Here is an 11,831-nt window from a genome sequence, read left to right on the forward strand (position 1 = left end):
GATAAGCGGCCACCAATGCTCCGTTACAATTGTTCATTAACGAAAAATTAATTAAAAGTGAAGCACCACTAAATACGGGTAAAATATAGCTAAAAATGAAAAACAGAGAACGCCAAAAGCTCGCTAATTTTTGTAAGAAATCAAATGAGTCGTAAAATATTGAAAAATTTCCCAAAAAATCCAACCCAAATTTAAAAACTAATATCAGAATTATAAATTGAAGGTCAGAATCAAATTTTCTTATCATTTTGAACAGGTCAGTGTGTTGCTTATGTAGTTCATGGTATTGTCTTACATTAGTTAGTTTCATAACTCTTAACCTAAGCGTTTCGGCTACGAACATGATCATCGATTGAATTAGTAACTGCAAAATAATTACCCAATGCCAGTATACCTTAAATATTATTACTAAAACTTGCTGTAAAATCGGTTTATGATACCAGTTCCGAGACTGCGAAATGTTTGGGGCATTAGCAAAGTTAACTCTTGCAAGTATCTTGTTAAGAAATTTTGAATCTTCAATTGCCCATACAAAGGTGTAAATTGCGATAAGCAAAGATAAAAGAACGTTAAAATTTAGAGCTCTTGAAATTTTAACATCAACACCCGTTTGTAATATTCTCATAATATTTGGGGAAAGAGTTTTGCTGAATAAAAATACATTGATTATAACTGCGAGTGAAACTACAGAAAATAACATTTGAAATAGAAGAAGTCTCATATGAGAATTTTCGAATGAATATTGTTTGCTGTAAAAATATACACATGAGTATTGCACAGCGAAGATATTTACAGATAAAAAAGTTATCCAAAATCCAATATGGCGCCGACTGTTTTTGGTTCTAAATAGTCCCAAACATTTTAGTATTTTAAACACCAAGTTAAACAGAACGTTATTACGAACGCAAATTGGTGTATCATTAACTTTCGTTGAAATGTTTGCTTCTATGCTTCTGCGCTTGAACATATTTTATCAGACCTTTGTAGAAAGAATTTGGAGCAGTGAGTCTTACACAACCGACTGCGAAACTTCTGGAAACGAAAATTCATTTCTTTCCAGTTGCTCAAAACGATCAATAACAGGAGTAACTTTTTTGATAATTTTACAAAAACAAATTTTTAAACATTTTGTCATAATTGCTTGGGCGTTTCTTGAATTTTAGAAATAGAAATGGGAAAATATTCAAATTGTATAGAGAATGATTTATTATGTTTTCTCGGAGGGCGTTTACATGAATTATTACCGTTGGGCGAGGTTTTAAGTGATTCATCAGGTGATGTTATGAAGGAATCAGGTGGAAATGGATCGTGTATTTTTAGTAAGTCAACACCTTCGGACACGTGATGGCCCATCTGTTTACCTCTTTTAATTGCAAATTCCCAAAATCTATAGAATTTTTTTTCTATAGGGACGTGAAAATAAACATAAGGCTGTAAATGAAAAATCAGGGTGTAGTTACCAATTATTCGAGAAGAAATTAAAGTTTGATCAGTTGGTGACCTTGAGGTAAGTCACCATTTGCAAACACGTCAATAGACGGGTTCTCTTCGAATGATCAAACTTTGTCGCCCAGACGCTTAGCATAGTGGAGGGCGCCACGCTAAACCTCACTTAGCGATTTAAAGTAATATCGTGTCCTCTTTTATTGAATTGTTTCTTTACCGTACACCGATAAATGACAAGCTTAAATTAGCTTAATTTCGCGTCGGGTGTCGCTTTAGTGAATTACGTCCCACTTTATTCCACCCATTCTGTTGCTTCATCTTTATTAGGATCCTTTGGTGAGAAGATGCGACTGAATTTTATAAAGAAACGCTTGGAAATATTCTAATGGTAGTTCAAGGAATAATAAGAACATAAATTATCAGTTTGTCAAATTCTTCTTGAAATCACCATTAAATGGTCCTCCTTCGAAAAAAAGCATGATTAATTTGTAATTTAATCCTAATAAGGTTTGGTACATGTCCTGAGGTGTAAGAATATAAAATATAAAACCTCGTATGAAACAAAGTTGTTTTTATCGGGTACGTTTAAGCCATAAGAGTCTTCAGTAGTCAGGGTGATCTTTCGTAGATGATATAACTATTCTTTTCGAAGATGATGTTATCTTAAAACTCCGCATTATTTAAGCATACATTGCTTTCTTTGCCTAAACGTATATTTCCCACTTTTTGACCTTCACTTTACCACTTCGTTTATTCTTTGCTTGAGCCTAACGTTTTTTCTAAAGAATGAAGAAGACGTAGTAATAAGTGCAACTTTCCAGAAAGGGCCTGTAACTGAGTTGAAAGTTAAACGTCGGTCAATTGTCCGTTTTAAATCGAGGTTGGTGCTTGTTCCTTTTCCGAAAACGAATTTCGCAAGTCGAATTTAAGGTGGAAAAAGAAGACTGCTTTCAAAGCAAACGTTTACAGCGTAAAACGTTTATGAGACGTCCCCTAAGAAGAGAAGAGATGAGAATGGTCTAAACTTGAAAAGCACTCTGATGTATATATCGTATATATGCTATTTACTCAATAGTAACGCCGAAATAGGAAGGGATTTAATAGTGAGTGGTGCCTTAGTAAAAAGAACAAAAGTGAATGGGATATAGGGGAAAAGTACATTCCAATCCAAAACGTTCAAACTCCCTAGACAAGTGCTAAAAGGCTCTGGTTTTAAGGAGGATGCTCTGTTTAGACACGTTGAGGATCGAAATCCAAGAGAATTCGATGCTATCAGATTTAGTTCTACTTGTAATAATCCCATTCGAGCTAATGCAACGTGCACCAGCATATAAAATCATGTCTTCGTCACATTCAGTTTACATTCTTCAATTTTCGATCGCTTGTCACGTGATTATTGATTACGGCAGTGGTAAGAAAATAGCAGGCTTTTATTCGAGAAAAACTAATCAACCTAATGTGTCGATAAAAAATCGTAATTGGATTAAGAGTATAACTAAACGGTTTATGGGACTTGCATCGTCACCAGATAATGGTCCTAATTTGAGGATCATTTCGCATATAGAAAATGATGTTAAGACTTTATATCTTGTTGCCCCATCTTGCAAAGTAGTTCAAATTTAAAAGGCTTTCGTCCTTTTTTAATGAGTTTATTTATACCAAAGTGACATTGGTTAACGCATAAAAATCTATACAATTTTTGAGGAATCGCTAGGCACTTAAAACCAGCGGTGAAAAATAAGAACAGTTAATATCGTTCTTGCATATACAAGACGGTAACAGTTTTTCTATGTTCAATATCCGGAATACGTTAATTACTATGATCGGTTTATTAACTTTTAGTTCACGAAACTGAACAAATCTTCAGAAAGTCAACTTCTGAAGCCGTACGTTTTTGGCTTTTTTCAAATCAAATATATATCTTCAATTAATATATTTGCTGGTATATCTTATTAATAATTCCTTTTATTATAATATTTTGGTCAATAACAATGTACAATGAAGATTTAATTAGGACTTAATTATTATACTTCTATTAAGTTTATATTATGGCACTGGTGCATTTCACCTTTGCTATAAGAGAAGTCGCCAAAAGTGCATTACAAACACACTGAACCGCCACTGCACGCAGTGAAAATAGGATGAGGCACATCTCAATAGTGAATGATTTCTGTTTAAGTTCGTGATGAGCGGCTACTCTTCCGTCCAACACGGATTTCCCATTACATTAATGATGTTCTTGTCTACCCCTAAGCTGGTCTTATCTCTTCTTTCTTCCGAAACCTTATCTATTTTTTGCTCCGTATTCTTTGCCCTTTTAGCTACTTTGAGAAGATTCTCCTTTCGTTTTACTGTAGATTTCTCTCTCCGTGGCATTAAAGTGAAGGTTTAGTAGAGATCGTTGACATGAACCAAATTTTTCATACAACTAAGCTATAAATATTTCGTTTTTTGTTTTTATTATTTTAAATTGTAACTTAATGTAATTCTTCTTGAACAGAATTATCTACTCAAATCATACACAAATGGAAATGAAATCCAATGAAGAGCTTTTTAGTCGCAACTTACCAAATTGCCGAATTATATCTTATCATAATATTTAATTTTTTGGGCAAAAAATTACGAAATTTCCTTTGGAATACCTTTATAGCAGCACTACATTTACGTTGCAACACCACCCTAATTCAATTACGGAAATTTTGCACCTAATGGAGTAGAAAGCTATTGTGAGAGCTAGCACGAGTGAACCTAAACCGTGAAAAGTTTAAAATCAACCCCTGCCATCAAGCCAACGAACTCAACGGTTTACAGAAAGAGCTGGGTACAACCATAACCACATATGATGAAAAGTATAGGACAAAAGGAAATTTACAACGAGTACGCATCCTTTATAAAAAAAAAGGTTCCTCCTGGTGGCGTCGGCGAATATCTCTGAAACAGAAACACTTGCCTATTGTAATCTCCTTCTCTACCAGTATTCAAAATTCACCAAGGAATGAATATCAAAGCAGTCTATGCCCCTGTTCTGCTCTGCTTTGGAGATGAAATGTTTAAACTAATGGCGCGTTTTCAGACGATACAACTTTTGACTCAACAAAAATTGGTCAGTGATTAATTTTTAATTTGGTGATTCAAATTGTTCAATTTCTGTTTACACGCCCCAATTAGTTTACAGAACTCAAGTTGACTCATTTAATTGATTCAAAACGTTGTATTGTCTGAAAAAGCCTAAAGAGGGAGCAGCAGTCTCTTTAATTTTACAAAGCCGGTGTTATGGGCCTCTACGGCAGATCCATACTTATGGAGAATATTATAGGGTTATGATTCGAGCTTTGAGGAATTTCCCCCAAACGAAACTCTTCGAGCTGAAACATTGTGAAATTCCTAGGAGTGGTATGCGTCGAGGTTTTCGCATCAATTCTGACCAAAAATAGTTTGGCCCGTTCTTTTACTCGAACTCCTACTTTTTCCCATGGACCATAAAAGTGGATTAAACTGAGAACTGCTAAGAGGGAAAACTCTTACCCTGTGAATGCTTCTACCTCTCGGAATCTCTCCCTCTTGATTTACCGATGAAGCCAAAATCTGCTGACGATGTAGAGTAACACTAGGCATTGTAAGTTCACCCCGTGCTCGTTTTCGAATCGACCGAAGCTTGAAGTAGCCTACAACCGTTTGATTTGATTCTTTTATTATAAGATAAAAAAATCAAATACCTTATCAGAATTATCAGGTTTTTTTCTGTTTAGTTATATGTCAACAACAAAAAGAGAACATAATTTGTATGAATCCTACATACACATCTGGAAATTAACCACTTCTTACTTTTAATTCTAGAAAATTTTAAAAAAAATGTGGGAAAATCTCTCTTGAATGCACTCAAATCCGGTAAAAAGATAAAGAGAACAAGTGCTAGATTTTTTAGCCTTAAGTCCCACCACACTTTTTTATTAAATTGAGAACTCAAACATGGATGAATAATTATCATAGAAACAGAACAACTTGTTAGATATTTCTTTAATTTATAATTTATCCATCTAACAATGGCATTCGGTCTCGATAGAAGTTTGAAATAATTAATGATGGCCTCAAATAAAAGTAAAATAAAACTTGTTTGGCTGAGGGAGTTTATCAAGTTCTTATGATTTTTTGCCAAACCACTATCATCTTGGAAAATGGGGTCCCGATATAGGTGCACACCGTAAATATTTTGAGTGTCTAATTTTTAGTTTTGTTTACACAATACACCAATTAAGTCGTTTTACTTTTGTGTATTTACAAATTCAGTCATCGTCTTAATCGCTTAATATTTTAGAGGTGTTTTGGATTGTTTATCATTTTCTAATTGAAATTACATACCACGGCTAAACGTTTCATTAGTTTCTCACTACTATGGTCAGTCCTTAGCTCGAAACGCGTAGGTGGCGTGATAATTTGAACTAAAAAGTAAAATTGCCTATAACAGTGATGATTTTGAATATGATCTGATTCTTTTACCACCCAGGACAGAAGTTCATTAACTTCAGCTATGAAGACTAGCATACAAACTCCAGAGTTTTTTTTATACCGAATCAAATAGCTTTATTTGGGATCTCGTTTGGGGATAAGGACTCTCATTTATTTATTATATTTCGTACTACTGTTAGAATAGAAGCAGAGGATTTTGCTAGTAGACACGTGTAGCAATTCTATTCTTTCGTTTAAGACAATGGATGACTGGTATTTGCAAAAGAATCTTGAACCTCTTCGTTGGAAGAGTTTCGAAACTATACTAGACATTTCAGAACCTCGTGTTCAATTCTCACAGGTCCAAATGAATGCGACCTCTTTTTGTTACATTTATTACCAAAACCTTTTTTTACAATACCCCTTATCAACATTGCCTAAATCGGTGGAAAACTTTGTTTCTCCTTTTTATTTCGCCAGAGGGACCATTACTTTAATCTGTCGCCTGCATTTGGCAGTTTGGCAATGACCAATAAATATTCCCGCACTCTTAATTGCTTCAGATTACGGGTAAGTGGTTCGACGCTGATCTTTTTTCTCCGTCCAACCATTTGGACAAAACTAGGGTTTGGATATTTGAACCAATTCCAAAAACTTCGAGTTATACGCAAGAAACGCTAATTGCATAGTAAAATCGCTTGTCAGTAGACATTTTTTATGGAATCTAAAATAATAAGGGCCTGGCCTTGCTTAATAGCTGCAGCTCCAAAGGTCAGCGTTTTCAAAACTTTACACGCTAAATTATAATTACTAAAGCAGAGTGTATTTGGTTAACCATAATGGAATGAAAGTCGATTCGGTGAACAAGAATTGGGCGAAAAACATTTAGGTCCAAGCGACAATGAGTTGAAGTATGAATTTTTGGTATTTCAAAGAGAGGTTTAGTTTTGAGGCATCAGTGATTTGTATCTACAAACCAAGAACTAGTGAATGCTTCTATGCTTTAATAATTCTTTAATTCTATCTTCTGCAATTGCTTATCAATAAACAGGAGTAATTGCATATCTAGGTAAATACGTTTGTAGGTAGCTCTCCTCTCGATTCGGAGAGGTAATACTTTGGTTTTAGCAACTTGTTTAATTTGCTAAAATTTGAAGGTTCCATCAATGAATGCTTCTATGCTTTAATAATTCTTCAATTTTATCTTCTGCAATTGCTTATCAATAAAGAGCAGTAATTGCAATACATTGTAGGTAGCTCCCCTCTCCCCTTGGAGGGGTATTATTTTGCTTTTCCCAACTTGTTTAATTTGCTAAAATTTTAATGGAGCCTCCTAATTAATTAGCAATTAATAGCTAATTCGTTTCATTCTCTCTTTAACGAAATTGCTTTGAGATTAGAAACTTTGACGTCCGTCTATTTTACATATTGCTCTAGATAATGTTGGTGTTTTACACGGTGTTTTAAAAGAAGTGGGAGAAGGTGACCATAGGGGAGAAATGAAAGTCGACAGGTTCGAAAAAAGGCCAGCGGGAAGAAAGTCTCTCGCACTCCCAAAAATCTTAGAAGCGCTGTCAAGGAAAGGGAACAAATCCCTAGCCTTAGGATCAAGAAGGCGATCAGGAAGAGTCGTATAGGGAGATGACTCGCGACTTTCTAAAATGGATGGAGGCGATCCATCACTCTGTAGAGATGTAACACGGCAATGTGATTTACGACGAGCCTCGTGACAATGCTCGAGAAGCGGATATTTCTCTCGCAACGGTTGCTTTCTATACTCTCATCTCAAGACTTGAGAGAAAGAGCTAGAGACGAAGAGTATTGTAGATCATAGACAAGTCTAAAGTTCATGAAGAGTCGAGAGAGAATAGCTTACAGATTCGACAAGAGAAACCAGGTCATTTGGTCTGTGACATTACGAGTTCAATATTGAAAGAAATGCTTTGTTTTCACACCAGTCTCTAGAACAATACACCGTCTGGTGCGACGCGATGTGACCGTGATGGAAGTGAAAGCTGTTTTCTCTAGCACCTTTATGAGCCTGCACTTTATTTAGCATGACGAATTATATGTGAAGAACGTGATAACTCAATAGTAAAGTTTATCTAATTGGCTATGAAATTTCTAGATAATAGTACTTAGGAATGCCGTTCTAGTCATAAATTCTACCTTCTCATTACTTTAGAAGGAATGGAACGGAACACTTAAAATGAACTTGGCTCCAACCGTTGTGAAGATCTTCATACGAAACGATTAAGCTATGATGGTCATTCTTACTTGGTACTACATACCAGGCTATTGTCTAGTGCAAGTTCACTTTGTAAAAACTATACTCTTTCTTATATTTAACGCAAATAATTAATATCGACGCTCAGATTTTTATCTATTTTCCAGGTTTATGTAAATTTTAACAAAATCGCAATAAAATGCATGATTCACTTGAGTTTGATGAAAACACGGTTACCATATGTATAAACTTAAAAAAATATTTTGTGTCTGTTGCTATACTAAGGGTCATTTTTTGTTTAGTGTATTCTTTATTTTCACATAATTTTGCCAGCATAAATCAATTCAAATTTCAGTGAATACAATACCCCTATGAATGAAGTAATCTAAAAAACCACAATTTTTACGTTTATAAATAATAAAAAATAAATTATTATATGTTTTATTTCCGCGACACTAAGGGTCCTTTGTGTTAATTAATAAGTATATTGTTTGTTTTGACATTATTTTGTCAGTATAAATCCAATGAAAATTTCACCCAATACAATACCCCTTTAAATGCAGTAATCTAAAATAATAAATTTTACGTGTCGGTTACATTAATGGATAAAGAAATAAAACTTAACGAAAGTTAAAACAACAAACACGTTTTATAATTGAAACAAACGTCTACTCGATAAGAAATAGCAAATCTACACGGTAGGTCATATTTAGTTAGTACATACATACGGACTACGAATATTTCTATCAACTGTTTTGCTAATAAACGCCGCAATTAACTTGCTAAGCTTACAACTAGACTGACACAGGTCTCAATATGAGGAAAGGTTCTCACAATTCGCAAAATGTTCAGTAGAAGCATGATCACTTGTTTTCTATTGGAATATAGCAAAGGAGAAAATACGAGATTATAAAAGGGTAATTTGAGAAAGAGTTGCAACACTGTAAGCCTAAGTACTGCGAAAAAAACTCGGGCGAAACTCAATATTCAATAATAACGCTACCAACTTTTAAGCAGGGCTAATGGGACCTACTAGTCTATTTGATAACACCTTGACAAAGATGTACACCATCCTTCCAGCAGGAAAGTTAATCAGATAATGTCTCTGAATTATTTGATATAGATTAAAATTATATAGTATTTCAGTCAATAGATTAAATTTGACTAGTATTTAACTAATATTCAAATCAAATAAAAATAATTCGACAAAAATATGACTTTCTTTTTCAGAAAATCATAACTTTTCAAATATTATAAGAACATAGTTCTAAATTAACTATTATCACATTTGCAAAATTTGAATATTACATAACCACACAACTATTAAAGATATTATTATTTTCGATACGTCCAAAAATTAACACTTGCACTCGAATATCACGTGACGATGAGATTTTTATATTCACATATGTTTGACCGATTCCTCCTGATTTAATTTCACCTACTCCACCAGTTCCGTCTATGGTACAGTCAATAACGGCCACACAAGTCACGACACCTCTTTGGTAAAATCCCATCGGAAAGGCGTTATGAGACCATTCAACCGCTTCCGAAGTACCAGTGAAATACTCTATTAGTCCGGTACTCATGGTTTTCTCATGATAATCGTTCACAAACAAGATATCGCCTTCTTTAACGTTTCCCGCGATCAAATTTTGAACTCGATTAAGCGAAGTATTTTGTTGAAAAATGACAGACCACAGCGCGAGGACTTCTTTTGTCATTACCGTACCTTTTTTCCATGTCCCAAAAACACTTTGAAGAAGAAGAGCCATTTTCAATTTGACATGTGGTCGAAACAGAGTCACTTATTTCTGTTAGGATTTGTGGAGCATTAGTGTTAGCGTATTATAAATTATCAATCTATTTTTCAAATAAAAGATTTCAAATATTGACGCATTTGGTCTCTAGAGCTCTCTAAAATATAAAATCTTTCACCGTCAAGTAGACAACGTTATCTGTTGACTGAACTAAGAATAGAAAGGAGATTTCACCAAATCTATTTCGATGGTAAGAATTTTGATAAAATATTTTGCTATTGTTGTTTTTAATATTTTATCATCAAACTAAGAAAGCGTTCATCTACTTTTATTCAATAGAATTCTGTACTACTGCTTTTATCTGTAATACTTTCAACATTGCGTAACTATCCGCCTAGGATTTCAGCTAATAATGCATAAGAATTACAGATAAAAATTACTTATAAACCGACGTATAAAAATTGATAATCAAGTTTTCTTTTAACAATCAAAGTCTGAAACGACAGTTAAACACTACCTACTTTGAAAAAAGTCTTTCGAGGCTGATTCAATTAAAAAGGCGAACATGGATGAAACTTTACATCTACGCCGCTTTTAAATTCGCGTAGGCGTTGAATTCAAAGTACAGTCATCCCTTCAGTTCGAAATTGTTGAGTCTGAAGATCGTATAAAGCTTACATTGAACTTTTCGTTTTGGTTTATTTTTTACTTAGCGATAACTAAAGGGGACTGTTGTTAAAATTTGTGTTATGAAGCGTTGACATTCCGCCTACTTAATGTAATATAAAAGGATTAATACAGAAGATGATTAACCTTAAAGTTCGGTCTGTTTATATTAATCTAAAGCCTAGTGTAGAAATGAGCGTTTAACCCTAAAAAAAGAAAGCTTCTCTAAGTAAGTTTGAGGAAAAACACAGGACCCTAAAGCTTTTACTTTTAAGCGCCTTTTTTAAACCATTACTTCAGAAACGCTGACACTATTTAAACCTCACCAAATTTAAATAAAGACACGTGACAGATCTAATGCAGTGATAATTGGCATCCCTTTCTAGCCTCCAACTGATTTTATTGATTTTCAGCTTATAATAATATTAAATCATTTATTACCTACAGAACAAGTTTAAAGTACCTTATAGTTTAAGAGAGTAACAGTAGTCAAACCCATATGAAATTTCTTCATGCATTGTTTTAAATTTTCTAGGCTGAATTAGGAACGTCAGATGTCGCTAAATTACGATATTACCAAAAACGAACGCAGCGTTACTGTTGATCAATAAAAGTTGCAGTTTCAATAGCTGCCTGATCCTAAATTATTAAGAATCGAGCACTGTTTATCATATGTCAACGTCATGAAATGAAAAAGATAATTTGTCATTCAGTCCTTTTCTTGGAATTTGAACCGTAAATCTTTAATGTTTAATAGACAACGATGGGACGTTGTACTTCAATTTTTGAGACAAACAAGACACTTTCCTACATACAAACATAAAGATAAAAGCTATGACAATAGGAAGCACAGAAAAAGGGATACTATGGGGTGCATGAATATCATATACGTGTCATATTAAGCCACAAAAACGGTGCCAATGCAGAAAAATTTATCTAAAGGCTCATAGTAAAAGACCGATTTGAAGAGTAAAAATTTTAATTCGTACTTAATTTTAAAGGAAAACAATGGCACTAAAATTGAAAGTTTATGAAAAACCAAATTTATAAGGTATTTGATGGTCACTAGTTTAACGTAGAATGTTTAGTTATGATCATCTCATTATGACGCTATATCAGGCATTGGATGAACTAAGAAAGAGCTATCACGGGGGACGGGCACAACGGTCAACCTTGTGATTCGTTTTTTAGCCCTCGAAGATATGAACCTTAACGCAATTTCGCCAAATAATGCGCACATGGAATACGTTAAGCCTTTCAGAAGAAAACGAAATATCGGTGACATA

The 11,831-nt window shown here is 34.1% G+C and overlaps 1 long non-coding RNA gene across 1 annotated transcript; it reads right to left on the reverse strand.

Moving 5' to 3' along the window:
- Window positions 1-8,406: 8,406 nt before the first annotated feature.
- Window positions 8,407-10,832, reverse strand: LOC149718480 (uncharacterized). The gene is made up of 2 exons (XR_016367416.1): window positions 10,401-10,832; window positions 8,407-9,933 (listed from the first exon to the last, which is right to left on the reverse strand). It is a non-coding gene; the product is annotated as an uncharacterized LOC149718480 (long non-coding RNA).
- Window positions 10,833-11,831: the final 999 nt, after the last annotated feature.

Source organism: Phalangium opilio, unplaced genomic scaffold (genome assembly GCF_054372755.1).
Source record: "Phalangium opilio isolate 3A_F unplaced genomic scaffold, DU_Popi_V2 ptg000002l_1, whole genome shotgun sequence".
In the NCBI taxonomy this organism is placed as follows: Eukaryota; Metazoa; Arthropoda; class Arachnida; order Opiliones; family Phalangiidae; genus Phalangium; species Phalangium opilio.